The sequence below is a fragment of the Sinocyclocheilus grahami genome, unplaced genomic scaffold, assembly GCF_001515645.1.
Source record: "Sinocyclocheilus grahami isolate Dianchi unplaced genomic scaffold, SAMN03320097.WGS_v1.1 scaffold164.1, whole genome shotgun sequence".
In the NCBI taxonomy this organism is placed as follows: domain Eukaryota; kingdom Metazoa; phylum Chordata; class Actinopteri; order Cypriniformes; family Cyprinidae; genus Sinocyclocheilus; species Sinocyclocheilus grahami.
The window spans coordinates 655,190-674,084 of record NW_015505343.1 but is presented as its reverse complement, the minus strand read 5'-3'; the positions used below and the strand labels follow the sequence as shown (position 1 = coordinate 674,084).

Genomic DNA, 18,895 nt, shown 5'->3' with positions numbered 1-18,895 from the left:
CGTTACATTGTTGCAACTTCGGCGCGCGCTTGTGCGTTCGGCTTCGAAACTCCTTCCAAGAGGACAGACACGTCGGCTGTTAATATAACGCTCGTATGTTACAGTAAAATGCATTACAGTGTTTGCAAGTAAACTGGGAGCGTAGGAAGAACTTCAGAGGCACGGATGGAGGGCGAGGACTGGAAACTTCCTTTGGAAATCAGCTCGAGCTGAAGCCTGGATCCACGCATGCAGCCTACTCAGTGTTGCTCGCACATTATTCGACATTCATGATGAATATGTTATAATAATGGCTTGTGTGGCTCAGTGGTTAATGGTTATGGATAGGTTGCAGGTTAAAGCCTTCAAAGTGTTGATTGGCAGGGATTCGATGGCCATGAACAACCTGGAAGTAGGACATTTGGTGTTTTCCAGGTCTGGAAAAGTCATGAAATTCCTATGTTCATTATAGATAATCTAGTTCCAAGTTGGACAATCCAATGTGTAGCTGGTCGACCGGTTACTATGTTCACCAACCTGACTCCTCTAAACTGGTAAAAACAGCTGTCACCTGGTTTGACGGAGGTCTGAGAGCACGGATGGAGGGCGAGGACTGGAAACTTCCTTTGGAAATCAGCTCGAGCTGAAGCCTGGATCCACGCATGCAGCCTACTCAGTGTTGCTCGCACATTATTCGACATTCATGATGAATATGTTATAATAATGGCTTGTGTGGCTCAGTGGTTAATGGTTATGGATAGGGTGCAGGTTAAAGCCTTCAAAGTGTTGATTGGCAGGGATTCGATGGCCATGAACAACCTGGAAGTAGGACATTTGGTGTTTTCCAGGTCTGGAAAAGTCATGAAATTCCTATGTTCATTATAGATAATCTAGTTCCAAGTTGGACGATCCAATGTGTAGCTGGTCGACCGGTTACTATGTTCACCAACCTGACTCCTCTAAACTGGTAAAAACAGCTGTTACCTGGTTTGACGGAGGTCTGAGATGCACACCATCTACTATATCCCAAAACACGGCTATCAAGCTTTTAAACTTGAGAGTTTGTGAAGAGTAAAACTTGTTTGCAAGCCATGGTTATGAACATATTGTTTTTTGGTGATTCATTTCCGTCCTTATCTTATAAGGGGAAAGGTAATGGAAATTCATTGGTCATGAAGACCCAACAAATTTGGTCAGAAAGCCACTGGACATGCAGACAAAACACTTGAACAGTTACCAAATGTTTTCTCAGTGGGTGGTCATAAAACTGAAGGTAAACTCTTTGCTACTAAAAGAGCTGGCTGCGGTGTACCGGTTGTAGTATGAATGTGTAGTCACGTCTTCATTTTGAATTCCTAAACTGGACAAATTAACTTCCAGATCTGCTTTCTGTATGCCACTTGATTCAGGATTTGGAGTAAGAAAGAACTTAAATACATTGTTGACTTTGGCTCAAGCTTCATGTGCATGCTTGTGAGTAAAACAATTTATCCTCATTGTGTAGTTATTGAGAAGCTTTGAGAAAATTGTACCACTTAAGTTGCAGAACTTGGGGGAAAAAATGAACATTTGAGTGCAGTAGAGGAACTTGTATGCGTTCCAGTTTAATGAGGTCTTGCTGTTTAATTATTAATGTGTTGATTTTTGTCAGTAGACATGTAGATGCTGCATAGCTACAGGCTGTATTGTTGTTGTAAAGGGGCATTAGGTTCCTGCGTGTCTTGAGTTGGCATCAGTGCTAATACTCCTGCCCAGATCTCAACAATCTGCTGTTAATATTGGCATCGCGTCCAAGCACTTATGTTCTACAGGCCTTGAATAGTTTGGTGAACCAACACTGATATTGCCAGGATTTCTCTTTTACAGAGTGTTTCTTGAGTATGGAAAATTGAGTTTGCTCCTTGCATTCTTGTGAATGGATTGGCAGGACTTTGGCAGTTTTTTTTTTCAGTCTCTTCCACACATTTGTGCATTTTTTTCCAATGTAAAATACTTTTTCTATCTCAACTTAGAGGTAATTAAAAGTCATTCATTCATAGGCTGATTTTCCTTAAAATTGTAAACACTTTCAAAACATTTTCTGTTTGGTTAAACATCCCGACCTGTCTGATATAGCAATGGCTCAACCAATGGTCAGAGTTGGGGGCGGGGATGAATGTTTGGCTGACCAATTGTAGATAAGCTTAGTGTTTGAGGAAACCGGTTTAAAAACAATCACTTGTTTTGTTCAATCACACTGTTTTATGGGGTATCAGCTGTATCCAGTCTGTGGACTGAATGAAATGCATGATATGAAAATGCAGTATTTATTGACAAAAATGCAGTAAATTAGACCTGCTTATGTTCTTCACAGAATGTGCATTTTATGAATGAAATGCATTAAATGCATTAAAGGGGTCATATGATGTTGCTAAAAAGAACATTATTTTGTGTATTTGGTGTAATGCAATGTGTTTATGTGGGGGTTAAGTTTCAAAAACACATTATTTTCCACATACTGTACATTATTGTTTCTCCTCTATGCCCCGCCTTTCTGAAACACGTCGATTTTTACAAAGCTCATCGTTCTGAAAAGCGAGGTGTGCTGTGATTGGCCAGCTATCCAGTGTGTTGTGATTTCCATCTCACGCTTGAGGTATTCGGGCAATGTTACACCCCTACCATACTTTGATGCCGTGTCAGGCCGGAGCGATTATTCAAAAACATGAAAACCCATTATAAACGAGGCATTTGTCGCATCCAGTGGGGACATAATTACTGATTATAATGACTTATACTGTCTTTTTACGAGTTGCATCGCGCCGCGTAAACATAAAACTCTGTCTGCATTTGTGATCGGAGAAATTACAAACAACAAGCGCTACTCTACACTGCCCAAAACTCAAGTTTGAATCATCAGTGGCAAATTCTTTAAATATAAAAAAAAACTTACTTGCAGTCTTTGAGTCAGAACAGCCGGCATTGTAGTCTACTCTCCCAGGATCAGGAAACAGTTTTTTGGAACTCTTTTGGAAGGCCAAACAAAGTAGTTTCGCTTTCACAACGAAACACAGCATCAACCACATGTGACGACCCCGGGCTGGACTCCGCTTCGTCTACGGTGAAAGCCAATCCGGCGATCCACAGCGCAAAGTTGATGTATTTCCTCAACAACCAGCACGGATCAGCTCCAGGCATGACGAAGCGGATATCGTCCTCTTTTGGAAGACCAACCAAAGTAGTTTCGCTTTCACAACGAAGCACACAGCGTCTTCACGACATGGCGGCGGCAACAACTATACTACAGCGAGAATAAAAGTTATGCCTTCTTTCTTTGCGTGAACATTTGGGCGGCGTTATGCAAATCTTCCCACATAGTGACGTAGACATGTGGGGGCGTGTTAGAACGAGCCGTTTTAGGGGGGCATGGCTGACTCTTAACTTTTATAAAGAATATCTCTTTGGATTTGAGACTTTAGTCTTTGCAACTTTACAGATCTTCTTTATGCACCAAGAGCTTGTAACACTCCAAAGAGAAAGGAAAAATTGAAATCGCATCATATGACCCCTTTAAAAATTCAGTTTTTCGAAAAATGAATATTTTAGCAGACAAATGCATTTTGTGACATGCTGAGAGTATTTTTTTCTGTTGTTTATGAAACAGACATAATATTGTTTATGAAGTTAATGTTACAGTTTTTGCGAAATAAATGTTACATTTTTCACAAAACAAACATTTATTTTTATGAAAAGTGAACACTTCGTGGACATTTTGTTAGCAAATTTGTTTTCTATTGTTTACGAAATTAATATGGTTTTGCAAAATGAGCATTACATTTTTTTTGCTTAATTAACAGTCAGTTTTTTTTTTTCGAGAAAAATTGGTCTTGTGACATGCTGCGTGCATTTTGTTCATATTTAATTTGTTTTCTGTTGTGCATGAAATAAAAGACACATTCACCACCATTAACAAAATGGAAGCATGTTTTATACACAAAATTTTAATTTAATTTTCAGTTTGCAGTCATGAATTGCTTTACTTTACATACAACATGTGACTGTGCTACTATCTTCTTGCATTTTGTCATGAAATACTGTGTTTTGTCACATAATTCATTCAGTTCACAGAATTAGTCGGTTATGCTTTGTGCCCTATACAGTTCAGTGATGCTAACGATGCAAAAATTTACACTTTCAACTCCACAAATGCACGCGATAAAACTTAAGACTGAATCAAGACTGTATTTTGCAGGCAGGTAAGTCTAGAGAAACCTCAGCAGTGCGTGAAGGTCAGAATCTTAAGCTGCATCACCTTGAAGAGCCCTCACGTTGCAACTCAACACTCAAAGAAGAGTGTGCGTCCTGAGTCGTTCCCTTTGCTTTTTCGTTCTTTTCATAAACAGGCTGTCCTTGCAGACAGCAAAGACTTGGATTCAACATACATGGCACACACCCATGCTTGTATGGCTTAGCAGGCACACCCTGTACCTCTGGCTCAGCAGAACGACGGCGGCGACCGATTGATCCACACGCGAGTAGGTTTTCCCAGCGGAGTGCTGCATGCTCACTCCAGAGCACACTTCATTCTGAGGACGGCTCAGTGATCTGCTGCGTAAGCGGGAGTGTGAGAAGGCTGAATTAGCGTGTGATCAATAGGGAGATGTGACTCTGCAGAGAGAACTCAAGCTCTTCATCAATAACCCTAATAAATAGGCTTCTTTCTTCGGGATGCTCAAACGTTTCCTCCTCCGCTGTAAGACTGCTGTCTGACTCTGCAGCCTTTCCATTGACTTTCCCTTGAGTCGATATAAATCCAGTATGCAGGAAGTGGCTGCAGACAGGAGTCTTGAGATGGAGGATGAAAGATGCTTGTAGATGAGCCTGTGTATTTGTTTGATTGTTGAGTTGTGTCTCTCTTTTGCTGTTGTGGGACAATGATGCTGTTTTTAATGTAGTTCAACCTTGTTAATTAGAAAATGATTATTACATCAGTGAGGTGAGGAATAATGATTTAGGTGAATCTCAAGAGCCTGTCAAGAACGAGGGCCATTTTTTGTTTTGTTAAAATTAGCATAAATTGTAGACGGTACAATAGATACACAACACATTATGTAAATTAGGACTATCAATTGATTAAAAAGTTTAAATGCCCATAATAGGCTTTTGTGTAAAATTACATAATGTGTAATATAAGTTACTGGATTGTGAGTCAGTTCCTTTGGATAAAAGCATTTGCTAAATGTAAATGTACATAATTAATTGCATCTATTAACATATTAACTTTGTAGTATTATTTTTGCATTATAGTGTTTAGAATGATAATTTGTTTGGATTATGGTTATAAAAATAATTTAAAAAAATGTTTTTTTTAAATATAATAATGAAAATGTATTCTATATGGTAATATTTGCAACATTGAGATTAAAAACAAAAAATTAACAGATAAAAAAGTACTAAAAATAGCCTTTCTTTAGAAACTCATACATTTATTTAGCTTTCTTTTAAAGGGTTAGTTCACCAATTGTCAACCAACTTTGTGTTGTTACAGTGTTGGAAGTACAAGTGAATGAACAATGTGTATTTTTGTCATGTTGCCTGCAAGATATTCCTATTTATTCAGCAAAAGTCAGATTTTTTTTGGCTCCAGGGCTTATGTGAATTTTTTTGCATTAGTCTGACTGAGCCCAGTGCATTATGGGTTTCGCAGTTTTTCTACATCTACTTCACCACAGCCCTTTTTGTCAGTTTTCTCTAATCATGTAGCACAGATGTAAATAAAATTGTGTTTCTATTGCATAGGCAATTTTATTAAAACCCTATCTTGGCAGCATTGAATTACTCCTGTCACTTGGGGCTGAAGTCTGATCCGGCACCTTGACGGTTTTTCACCGAGATTCACTCATTATGCAGTGCTGTTGTAACTGCCTGAAAAGCTCTATAAAACTGAGGTGAGGTGAATAAACGGCTCTGAAATTTCTATAAAACTCTTGAAACGTACATATTGCCTGTAAAGCAGAGGTGCTGAAACACTAATTGAAAATAGCTGCTAATTGTGACTTGATGTGATTTGACGGCTCAAGGTTGAGTCATTTGCATTGCTTTGAACTTGGTGAGCCCCTGTTGCTCTAAAATAACAGCAGCACACGTGACAGGTCAGACATCAGCCCCGCTGCTTCGTCCTGCAGAGTCAGACGGCTGTAATTAAGCACAGGTCCACACAAAACCATACATTGTGTTTATGAGACCCGCAGGCATCTGGATGTCTATTACCAAGAAGGAAATGCAATGATTGCAAACGAACTTTGATCTTCAGATCGGAAATCTTTCCTTTAGAGGCTTCTTTGTAGTGGGACCTTCATTTCTGAAATAACGTGTGCCTTAAAAGTCATTGGAGGAATGGCTCAGAAAAGTAAAGTTATTTCTCAGATGACTCTCTCATATTTTGTTTTCAAATGCAATGGCATTTTTAAGGACTTAAGTGTCCAAATGCTTTTTACGGGCTATTTATTTGTCCTTTTTCTGACATTCTGTAGAAGCAAACCATCTGAAAATAACGGGAGCTCATTTTGCTTGTAAGAACTTGTATGGAGGAGGCACAGTATGTCTATAAGAGGAGGCGTTTATTATGTTGAATGACTAATAAATGGACTAAAACCTTTCATCTGTTCTCAAGGAGCACATTACAGACGCTCTTACAGAAAGCCAAGACAGATCAGTCTGCGAGATCTCATCGTCGAAGAGGTTTTATTTGTGTGTATTGTTACGCAAGTAAAACCAAACGTGTTGAGACTAAAAGTCACTTAAAAGTGGACCTTTTTGTTTAAGATGGTCTGGAATGACCGATGCCTTGATGCTCAGTCCTCTAGAACTGAATTTTTATTATTTATCTCACAATTCTGACTTTTTTCTTCTTCTTGGATTTGTGAGTGTTCATCTTGCAATTCTGTCTTTTTTTTCTCAGAACTGCATGTTATAAAGTCACAGTTCTGACTTTTTCTCAGAATTATGTTATATCAACTTACAATTGTGAGTTATATAAAGTCAGCATTGCGAGATTTAAACTCACAATTCTGAGAAATAAAGTCAGAATTACGAGATATAAACTCGCAATTCTGACTTTTCTAGCAATTCTGACTTTTTTTGCATTTCTGACTTTTTTCTTGTAATTCTGACTTTTTTTGCATTTCTGACTTTTTTCTTGTAATTCTGACTTTTTTTGCATTTCTGACTTTTTTCTTGTAATTGTGAGTTTACATCTCACAATTCTGACTTTTTTAAATCACAATTGCACGTTTATATCTGACATCTTTTTTCATAATTGTGAGACATATTGTGCGACTTTGTAATGATGAGGTTTCCACAATGATGTTTCCAAAAAAATGCTGAAAGTAAATGCAAATTTTATGCATTGTTTAATGAAAAACTCTTTTTTTTTGGTCAGACCCTTCTGTCTATACAGCATATTTTGTTGGAATGTACTGCGTTAAATGCTACTAGGCAACTTTTTTAAAAGGTTTTCTAAAAGATGTTTTTAAAAATGTTTCACCAGGAATAATCTCAAATTTATCAAACACCGAGATGAAACGTCTTACATAATGTTATAGTGATGTGAGTTGGTTGCCATAGATGCTGGTATCTATCAATCAATCAATTAATCAGCACTAAAATCACAAAATAATTAATATTTAAAAGTTGTCACTAAATGGATTAATCTATTAGACTAGTTTCCAAATGCATGTCATTTAACTGTGAATGATTTGTGCGTTTATTGTCATTAATTTTTAAATGTCATAACTCGTGAAAAGACAGATTTCTCTGTGCCAGACTTCTTCAATCATTTTGTCTGCTTTAACCCTTTCTTACAATTGACTGTAAGCTTGCATTCAGATCCGCCTCCATTCAATCAACAACCGACGGATAGAACAACGTTCTGCCCTACATTCTGTCATTTCACTCAGATGTATGCCACAACACCGAAGAAAAGATCTGCCGCTACTTCAGTTTTATTCTTACAAAGAACATTTTTCATAAATTATGATTTAGGTGTCTGAAATATTTCTTGACCGCTTTCCCGAGAATTGCTCCTCGTCCATCTGTAAGTGTGCAGATTTGTGTCAATCCCAGTCTTTCAGCGGCGACGATGGGTGTGATGTCTGGGAATTAGTGCAGTGAGTATCGTTAGGTCATTTGTCGATTTTTACTCCAAACTCACTTCATAACGTCAGTCGAGTGTTTGAAATAAATCCTTCTGTGAGATGATGTGGCTTCTTACACAGAATGAGGCACGCAACATAGTATTCTAAGAAGTAATAAAGGCTGTGTCGATTAGCATTGCATTAGGGATTTCACGATTTCTGGTATTTATTGCGATAATGATATCAATGGAGATAATTCAGGGAATCCCGTTTTTTTGGAGAAAAATATTATCTTTCCTATTTTTACCCAAAATAGGGTGTTGTGAGCATTACTGACACACACATAACGTAATGACTGTTTTATTCATACTGGAAGCCGGAGGGCGCCGTTGCGCAGAAACTACACTGACGACGCTCCAGGAAATCCCTAATATGGGAGTTATTATCGCGGGAAGACTAATTCTTATCGTGGGGAGAATTTTTACTGGTATATCGCAAATGATAAGATATTGCCCATCCCTAGTTTGCATTATTATATACTTTATTATAATAACAATTATAATAAGACAAACTCAAATAAACCATGTATTGTCGTAACTGTGTTTATTAGTCACGTTGAATCAATGAAAGCAGTTCAATTAAAGCAATTAAATCTTCTGTTTATTCAACTACCTCTATAGGGATTTCCTGGATTTCTTCTCTGTGAGAGCGCCCTCTGGCCTTCGGATGGAGATTTACTGCTGATCACAGAACCGTGCTTCACTGACAAGATGCGCATGACTATCGCAGCTTTTGCCTAATCGAGATTGCGATTTCATTTCGATTAATCGTGCAGCACTAGTGTAAATGCACTCATAATGAATGTCAAAGGCTCATGGTCTCTGTGTGGGGTCTGTGGATGTGTTGCACTGGACAGGCGTGACGGACCCCCTGCTGCTCTCACCTGTAGTCTCTGTCAGCGGAGGGTCTCGTAGTGCCCCCCCATCTGCGTTCGCCCTGCAGCATTATAATGCTCCATTTGTTCAGGAGTAAACACACATCACTCATCCCTGCTTCTCTTGACAGAGTTTCCCCGGCGACCGATTATCACCTTCCGTCTCACTTTCAGTAGTGACCTTTAGCAACCAAAAGAAAGTAAGGGGAAAGAGTAGGTGGACGTAACAGAATGATGTGGGTTTAGAGAGGATAAAGAGATAATGGTAGGATGGGAACAGAGTTTTTGATGGCGGGCTAGATGGTGTAGTGAATTTGCACAATATATTGTTTCTGTTGGCTGCATACAGATTTATTTAAAAATAAAATCCTTGCTGAGTTTCCAAAAGGTTGTTTCGACAAGCAAATACGAGGAAAAATAATAGTTTTGACTGGCAAATATGTAGATATAAATGTCATTTGGAAAAATGGCATTCGTTTCTGTGAATCTGGTGTCTGTTTCAATTAATTATTTCAAAACTGTAATTCAACAACTATTGGCATCATTACTCAAAAATGTTAATGACACTGTCTGCGTGACGTTTTTCATGTTAAAATGTTTTGTAAAAGAAAAACAATTAGTAATAATAATATTAGAATTTTTTTTAATATTTCGGTTTTATTATTTTGTTACAATTGCCATATAATTGAAATTTATTAAATACCATTCTTCTTTTTTTTATTTCATGAAAAATGTTGTGGAAAGCATGCTATTTTTTTCTTTTATTCTTTTGTTTTCATGAAATCTCCTGGTAACAATAGATTGGAAAAAAGAAATGCATGATATTGTAATATTAAATACATAAAATATATCTTTATACATAATTAATTTGGCATCATTACTTAAAAATGTTAATGGAGCTCTCTACATGATGTTGTTCATGTTAAAGTGTTTTTTTTGCATAAAACAAACAAACAAAAATATTTTAGTAATAACTTTAATATTGCTGTTTTATTATTTTGTTATACTGTCCATATAATTAAAAGTTATTAAATGTGATTCTTCGTTAATTTAATGAAAAATGTTGTGGATAACATGGCAATTAAAAAAAAAATTTTTTTTAGCAATAGATAAAAATAAATGCATGATATTGTAATATTAAAAGCATAAAAGATATGTTTTACATGTAATAAATAGCCAGAAAAAAAGAGTGATTTAAGATTATACATTCCATTATATTTTTCAGGCTTTTGAAATTATTTTATAGATCACATATGTTATGTGTAAAAAAAATATCTCTTATGTATTAAATATTAAACATTATGCAATACTAGATTACTTGCTACATGTACTGTTACATGTCACAGCACTTTCATATCGTTGCCCTTTTGTTTGTTTAATTGTTTTATTAAAAGCGTCTGCTAAATGGTTGTGTAAATGTAGATAGTTTAAAAAGCCTAAAAAAATATAATGTGATTATTTTATATTTTTAGCTATATTGTGCAGCTCTAACTGTAATGTGAAAGGTACAGAGGGTGTGAACCGAGCAGGTATACCAGAGAATCATAAAATCATAATTAAATACCAGCATAAGCCATAACTAGAGCTCAGTGTAAAATTATGATTTGCTGGGGCAAATATGACCAGAACTACTGTTTACCAGGCAATCTCTCGATATCCTCGGGGGAACTTACAGGGAAGCCGCAAGTACAGACAGTATCAATGAGACCACAGTGTACGTGCCTCCGAAACTACTGAGAGTAATTACATAACCGAAAGGCATTTGAAACGGCTACGTGATCGTTTCACTACAGAGACATTATTGACATGATAAATGTAGTAGTGCACATATTCCTGTCGACATCAAGAAATGCCATTATGGTTCTGTTGCCCTAGACATGCAAATCTATTGAATCAAGTCTTTTTCACTTGAATGAGTTCAGATCTGTCAGAAGTGTTTTTGTGCCAATCTCTTCTTGGAGAATAGAGGAACGTGCCTGAGACACTGATGAGCTTGTATTGTTTTTCTTCATGCCGAACACCAAAACAGCACACATCTACAGCTGTTCTGCGCACTTAGTCGCACTAAGTGTTTGTTAAACGCTATTGTGAAGATTCCAGGGCTTTCTCAGCTGTCAGATTAAGTCATGCGAAAATGTGCAGATTTTGTGAATGACCTTCATAAAGCCAATTCACCTCTAACTGTAAACGTCGGAGACATAGGAGTTCAATTTGCCACCATACCCCAAATATTTATTCAGTTTTGCATGCATACTGTGAGCACAGTGTACCATATGCAAGGATATATGAGGATGACATTAATTGTGATAATGGGAATAAGTATTTTTTACAAAATCACCACAAATGTAGAATTAAAATACAGTTTTGTTATTTCTTTTCTTTTTTTTGTTTTGTTTTGAGTAAGTTGTATATTTTTTTGTATCGTTTTCTTTTATATGTTTTGTGTTTTTCATTTTTCATTTTTGTTTTTGTTTATTTTTATTTTATTGTTTTCTTGTTTGTTTTGTTTTGTTTATTTATTTATTTTTGTTTTGTGTTTTATGTTTTCTTTTGTTTTTATTATTTTTGTTTTGTTTATTCGTTTCATTTTTGTTTTGTTTTATTTATTTTTGTTTTTTATTATTTTGTTTTGTTTGCTATGTTTATTTTTGTTTTGTGTTGTTTTTTTGTTTTGTGCAATGTTTCCATGATTCTAATTTGCAGTGCAGTTTAAGAAATATCATCAGCAAAACAACCAAACAAATATTTTACATCTCTTACCTGTGCCCTGTCTTTTGTCAAGGAAAGTAACAAAGCATCAACTAATCCCAGTAGATTAGTGTACTGGTGCCAAGCACTGCTTGAAGATCTTAATAACCAGATGATCAACTCAACCGGTTAGCCTCTCGATGTTAGACGCTGCATATGAGAACAGCACATGAGCACAGATAAAGGATTTAGCGTGCTGTGGCACAGCTGGTTGGATTATTTGCAGGATTTGTTTATAGAGATTGCAGTTTTAGCCAGTGTGTTTTATTCAGGCGTGTAATCCTCCTCCTAAATAATCTCTTTATATTTGATATAATTTATAATACAAATTGGACACACGTTTAACAATAGATCCAACAGATAGACATAATCCTGCCTCCCACAGTTATGACTGCATTTCAGTTGTTTGTTCCACTTTATAAAAGGTACTTTATAAAAGAAAGTAAAAAAGCAAGTTTCCTTTAGGATATCAGAAGTAACCTTGAGTCACAGTTTCTTTTGTGACTCATTTATCACACAGAAACGCTGTGCTTTGATGCGAGCTGGCTAGTATTGATTCTCTGAGTGTGTGTGTGTGTGTGTGTTTTACTGAGCGTAAACACAACTCGCTTTAATGAGTAGCGCTGAAAAGCCAAAGTGGCCTTGGTTCAGTGACAGGCGATCAATGGAAGTAGTTTAAGCAAAGTCTGCCAAACTGGAGCCGTGGCATATTTTGGCTGCTGGTCTCCTGAAGGCATTCCGATTGCTTTGTTGGCATAGATGAGCTTTGGTAGGTTAATGATTCTCTTCAGATGCACTGTTGCGGTTTCAATTACAATGTTGTCAGAAAACGTGAAGAACTGGTCTTTATTCGGAACTGTTATACTGGATTAGAATGATTTGGTTTGGTGATGATTTTTGTTCATTAGCGATTCTTGTACGAGGGATGAGAATCTTATGGAATATTAGTTGCGTTATTGATTCTTGTACTACTTTTGAGGAAGAAATATTTGTAAAAGTATTATGCTATATACAACATTAAATACATTTAATGTCATTCATGCAAAATGTGTGCATGCAGACTTAATGCAGCACAGGGATAACATTAATGCATTAATGCAAAAGTCATTAAAGGAATGATTCACCCAAACACTCATGTGCTTCTGCACGGGCTCCATAAAGAGAGGAAATGTAGAGATGTAAATAATGGATTTGACATGGTCGGGAGCTTATTTTAGTTGTTCAGATAACGTTCACAGCAGCATGGCCTATTTGAGGCCTCCTCAGTGCCCCGCCCCCTGCACACTGTGGCCCCGCCCACTCCTGTGCACTGTGGCTAACCCTGGTGACTCATCAACAGATGCCATTCATGTGTTTGTTTGACAGCATTTGCCTTTTCCACTGTTATCCTGTGGAATGTAAATAAATGATATACTGAGTAACTGAGAAACTCTCGGGGGGGGATCCCACAATGCAGTGCTGCGTTCGGACTCATCCCTCTGGCTGCCTTTCCAAGGCCTCCGCACCAGTTGAGTTCTAATCCTAACAATCCCTGTACTATTCATTAGGGGTGCTCCGATTGATCGGCTACCGATCATTATCGGCCGATAATCACGTTGGGATGTTTGATCGGCGGTCTCTAAAAAGGCTGATCTCAAAAAACGATCTCAAGCTGATGACGCTGCCGTGAGAGGTTTGGCATGACATGCAGTTGCACGTCTCAATCTCTGTCCGGCGTGGGTGAAATAATTATAATGCTGAAGGTGAGGTACTCACTTTCATATTTCTTAATTAAATAACTTCTAAAGTAATTTGAAAACCTTGTGTGAGACGTAATTTCACAAACAGCGTGAGGGATTCACCGCACGCGCTCTCTCTCTTTCTCTCTCAAAATACGCAAATGGCTTCAAATCATCACACAATCGCGTCTGTCTATAAGCGAGCTGCACGCTGCACAGTCGACACAGGAATTGTCACTTGCACAATCGAGGCAGTGTCACATCGTCACTAAAGTTTATACAAGTAAAGTAAAGTTTTTGCATTACTTTTCTGTGTGTTCGCGGTGCAGAAAAGCTCTGTGTGCTCATATCATGTGCGCGTGTCTTGTTTTTATATGCGCGAGATTTGACACTATTTAAACGCCATAGCCAGCGTTTAACCATTCAGCACTCACGTGCTCTCCTGTAGACCGTGTGCTCATGCACACTTGCAGCGCACACACATAATGCCAGGTTCACATTACACATTACACCGGTATCGGTGATCGGTATCGGCGATCGGTGATCGGCCTCAAAAATCATGATCGGAGCACCCCTACCGTTCATCATAAAGACTTATTCTTTTTTCCCTGAAAAATTCTGTAAAATAAAGTGATTTATTTAGGGCTGTCAAAATAAAAGCTTATATGCCAGAAGAGATATATTGGCCAAACTGAAAAAAAAAAACATAAATATATGTTGGCTGCTAATTAAAAAAATGGCAAATATCAGCCAGTATATTGGCCTTGGCAATATATTGGTCAGCCACTATTCAACCCTGTTACCAAATGTAACATCATAAAAAATAGTAATATTAATATAAATATTAAAAGTGAGCTAGAAGTTCATTGGCCATTACAAGCCACTGGTCCCAGCTAGTAGTAATTTAATTTAATTTAATTAACTTGCATTTATTACTCTTTCTAACATTTAAAAAAAGTTTTATCTATTTTAAGGCTGCATTTATTTTTATAAAAATACAGTAACAACAGTAAAATTGTAAAAAAAAAAAAAAACATTCTAACATTCATGTGAATATATGTTAAAATGTAATGTGTATTTTCAGCATCATTCCTCCAGTCTTCAGTGTCACATGATCTTCAGAAATCAGTATAATATGCTGCTTTGCTGCTCAACAAACATTTCTGATTATTATCAATGTTGAACACAGTTGTGCTTCCCGATATTTTTGTGTAAACTGCGATACATTGTATTTTTCAGGATTCTTTGATGAAAAGTTCAAAAGAACAGCATTTATTTAATTTAGAAATCTTTTATAACATTATAAATGTCTTTAGTGTCACTTTTGGTCATATTTTCTGAATAAAAGTAAAAAATTATTATAACATAAAAGACTCCTATACAATAATATTTAGTTCTTTCTCAAGATGAACAAGTAGCCTTCTCTGAAAGTTAATCACCACCTTTCACTGACGTGTTGTTGAAGGAAGTTATACCCTACTTATGGAAAGTGCCAGTAATACTTGGCTTCATAAACAAGAAGTTGTGATTCATGAGGACGTGGACGGTTCAGAAACCACCAGACAGAGTGAATACTCCTATAATACCTCCCTCCGTCCTTTAGTCTAGTAGAAAAAGACATATATGCTTGTCAAGTGTCATGAGTAAGGCCTTCGCTATAGACTGCATTGCGGAGGCCCAAATTTGATGACTTTTATTAGGGCTTGTTCTTTCCACATAGATCTTGTCCCAGAAATCTGCTTTTGCACTCGTTAGATGTACACATTCCTTTGCTGTCGACTAATAGTGATGGAGAGCAGGAACTTTTACCCAGAGGCCCTCTGCGGCGGGATTTCCAGCACTGAGAGACCAGATATCAGCTAGCTTTACACATTTACTGCATCTCTGGTAATCTCGGGTTCAGTTAAGGCTGTGCAATTAATCGAAAAACGGTTTCAATTTTGGCGATTATGAACGATTATGAAAATACAATAATCGAGATAAAACAATTATTGCGCCCCATTCCGCCCCCTTTTCCAGCGCTGCGCTTTCGTTCCTCCATAAAAGCCCAATTTCACGTGCAAATCAGTAAAATCATGTAACGTGACTTGCAAAATGGGACGTGCTTGATTTATAGAAGTATATTTATTAGGGATGTAACGATTAACTGTGAGCCGGTTGAAAATCGATTTAAATATGAGACGATTCTAATCGTCAGCTCGTCTGCTGTTTCGGTTTCATGCAGATATTTTGTATGCATACTGCCACAAAACTGAAGTCAAACCATTCTGTTTTTGCTTCAAATTTCGAAATGATACAATGTAATTTAGAATAAAAAGTGCTCGTGTTGCATGTATGCAGCATCTTTGTTTGGATCGTGATTAAAATGCAGTGGTTGCCTCTCATTTTAAATGGAAAGAGCACAAGACAAAGCCTTAGTTTGTTTATATGAAGAGATTTATTTTATTTATGTTACTTATTTAATTTGAGGCTTGTTTAAAAAAAAAAATAATAGTTTTGTTATTTACATTTACATTATATTTAAATTTTGTTATTTAGCAAATGCTTTTATCCAAAGCGATTAACAAATGAAGACAATAGAAGCAATCAAAACCAACAAAAGAGTGCTAAATTAGTGTATTATTATAGTGTTATATTTCAATTTCACAAAGAAACGTACAGTATTTTGTCCAAGCAATAATAAAAGGACACATTTAATTTATAATTGTCTTAAATCTTTTGTAAAAAAAAAAAATTGTGAATCGAATCTTGAGTTGAGTGAATCGTTACATCCCTAATATTTGTTCATGTTTTGAAAGCGTGAAAGAGAACTGGCTCTGCTCCACAGAAGATATATGTGCTCAGAGACAGAACAGAACATGGACATGTAAAGTCATCTTTTAGCTCAAGGTCAAATACTCGCAAAAATGTGTCAAAATGCGGCGCTTAGTGATTATTCATGTATACCTTCGTCGGTCATGTAATAAATGAACGTAAAGAGTTGAGAATGAAATGGTAAATTGGATCCGTGCAGCTCTTAAAGTGACAGCGGGCTATTTTCCTGCTGCGACTGTGTGCTTAATATTCATCAAACAACTAAAGACACATTCAGAATCACACACTGCTCTTGAGTGAAGGACTTTTGTAGCTTTAATAAGAAACAAAATAGTTTCATTCTTAAAGTGAAGACTATGCTGTTTTATTACTTAAAAACATTAAAGCACAGTTTGCTTCATTGGTATCTTTTTATTCTATTGCATTTGTCCTTTGCTGATTTTTTTTTACTGACAGTTTAATTATTTTCAATAATTCTGAGGACTTTTTGTTTGAAATTCCGCTGGTCTCTATAATGTAGATGTCATAGCAACCTTATTTACAGGAAATATATATTTGATATGTATCACTATCTTTTAAATAAATCACTCGTATAATGTTATCGTGTTAAATAACCGTGATTACAATATTGGCCAAAATAATCGTGATTATGATTTTTGCCATAATCTAGCAGCCCTAGTTCTAAACGATCTTTACATTTAATACAACATTAGAAGCTTTTGTATAAAAATGTCTGTTAAATATGACAAAAATGTTGAAGTAGACTTCATGATGCTAGTGTGCTGAATGGTTGTTTGCTCATATTTTACATTTATTTAATTAAATATTCGAATAATGGGCCTCGGATATAACGGTCGACCATTGCTATTCAACCCTGTTTCCAAAGGTACTTAATCAAACAAATACTTTTATTAATATGAATATTAGTAATGACCTAGAAGTCACTACAAACACAATTTTGCCCCAAACTAGCTAGTAGTTTAATTAACTATTTAATAAAGTAATACAATTTTTATAACTCTGCAACGCTATAACTTTTCTGACATTTATTAATTCATAAATAAAGTACATTAAATTCATCATATGTTAAATCTGAAGAAAATGTCAGTGGTGCAAACTGTAAAAGTGCCTTCATGTTGCTAGTGTGTTGTGGATGGTTGCTAGGGTATTCTGGGATGTTTGCTTACCAGCCTATCAAGTCTTGAAGTCTTCAGTGAAAGTCTATAGGATATTTTTGCATGTTTTATGACAAACAAAACAAACAACATAAGCTCAATCTGTAACTCATCAACAAACTGAATGAGACAATATAACAGATGGATCCATCGGTTGAACATTTCAGCTATATTTGACATAATTTGATTGCATTTAGGAGGTTACAGACTCGCATGCTTGTAAACCCATCTGTGCGGTCTGGATTTTGCAAGGCAAGAAAGTAATCACAATGTTACGTTTTAAGCAACAGCTGCACTATTGCCATCTGAGCAAATAATCAGCAAATCCAGGTATCTTCACCAAAATCTCCCCCGTAACAAGAGAACTATCGCTACTTTGTTTGCGAACCAGTCAGAATCCTGGGATTGGTATATGGAAATGTGTTTTTTCTTTGGCGTTTTTGACGCTGTTGCTATGTTTTTGAGGAGTTGCAACATGAAGTGTGTTGAAATGACCGCTCTGCGCCTGCAGCAGGGACGATGTGAACGTGTCGCAGCAGAATTGAAATATTTCACGAGTTCTGTTCCAGCTTGTCGGACGAGCCCTTGTGGGTGTGATTTCACTTCATGTTGTCAACAGCACTCAGAGGTGCAGTTCGGAGCTGCTTTTCTCTTTTTTTCCTTTAGGAAACCCTGTTTAACTTCTCACCTCCATCTTCCAGCTTTCTTGAATAACTGCTTCCTCGGGTGAAAGGTCGCTTGATTGAAAGGGAAACACATCCGTGGAGGATTCGAGGTTATTAACTACTGTTGACCTTTTTGAGATCACTAACCTTTGTCAGGAAGGATATTTATCTTTGTACCACAAATGAATCACTGTGTTATGTTTTTGTCTATTTATTATAGAAAAAAAAATCAGATTTCCAATTTAATTAAATTTTTTAATTAATGTAATATTTAATGTAATTTTTAGGATAACTCTTACTTGTACTTATTAAAAAGTTTTATATATTTATTTCATAAGACACATCTCATATGTATACTATTCGTTACTATTCAAAAGTTTGGGTTCAGTTAGACTTTTAAAACTTTTTAAAAGTCAGAAGACTTTTTCAGAAGTCTCTTCTGTTCACCAAGACTGTATTTATTGGATCAAAAATACAGTAAAAACAGTAATATTGTAAAAAATATTAATACAGTTCAAAATATTTATTTATGTACTATTTATTTTCTTTGTATATTGAGTATACTTTTTTACTCTTATTTTTGTTTGGCCATTTATGTTAAAGTGAAATGTGTATTTTAAATTTTTTTTGTATAATTTTTTCCTCATTTTGATGTTCACTGTGGAAGTTTGTTGTAGTTTCATTATGTTCTTTCTTTCTTTCTTTTTTTTTTTAGTCTGTTCTCCGCGTCATTGTGTGCTTTAGTGGT

At 36.3% G+C, this 18,895-nt stretch overlaps 1 protein-coding gene across 1 annotated transcript in view; it reads left to right on the top strand.

Annotated features, from left to right (window-relative positions):
- pard3aa (par-3 family cell polarity regulator alpha, a) overlaps positions 1 to 18,895 on the top strand; it is a 515,464-nt gene that overhangs the window by 577 nt on the left and 495,992 nt on the right. The gene's annotated exons all lie outside the window — the stretch shown is intronic.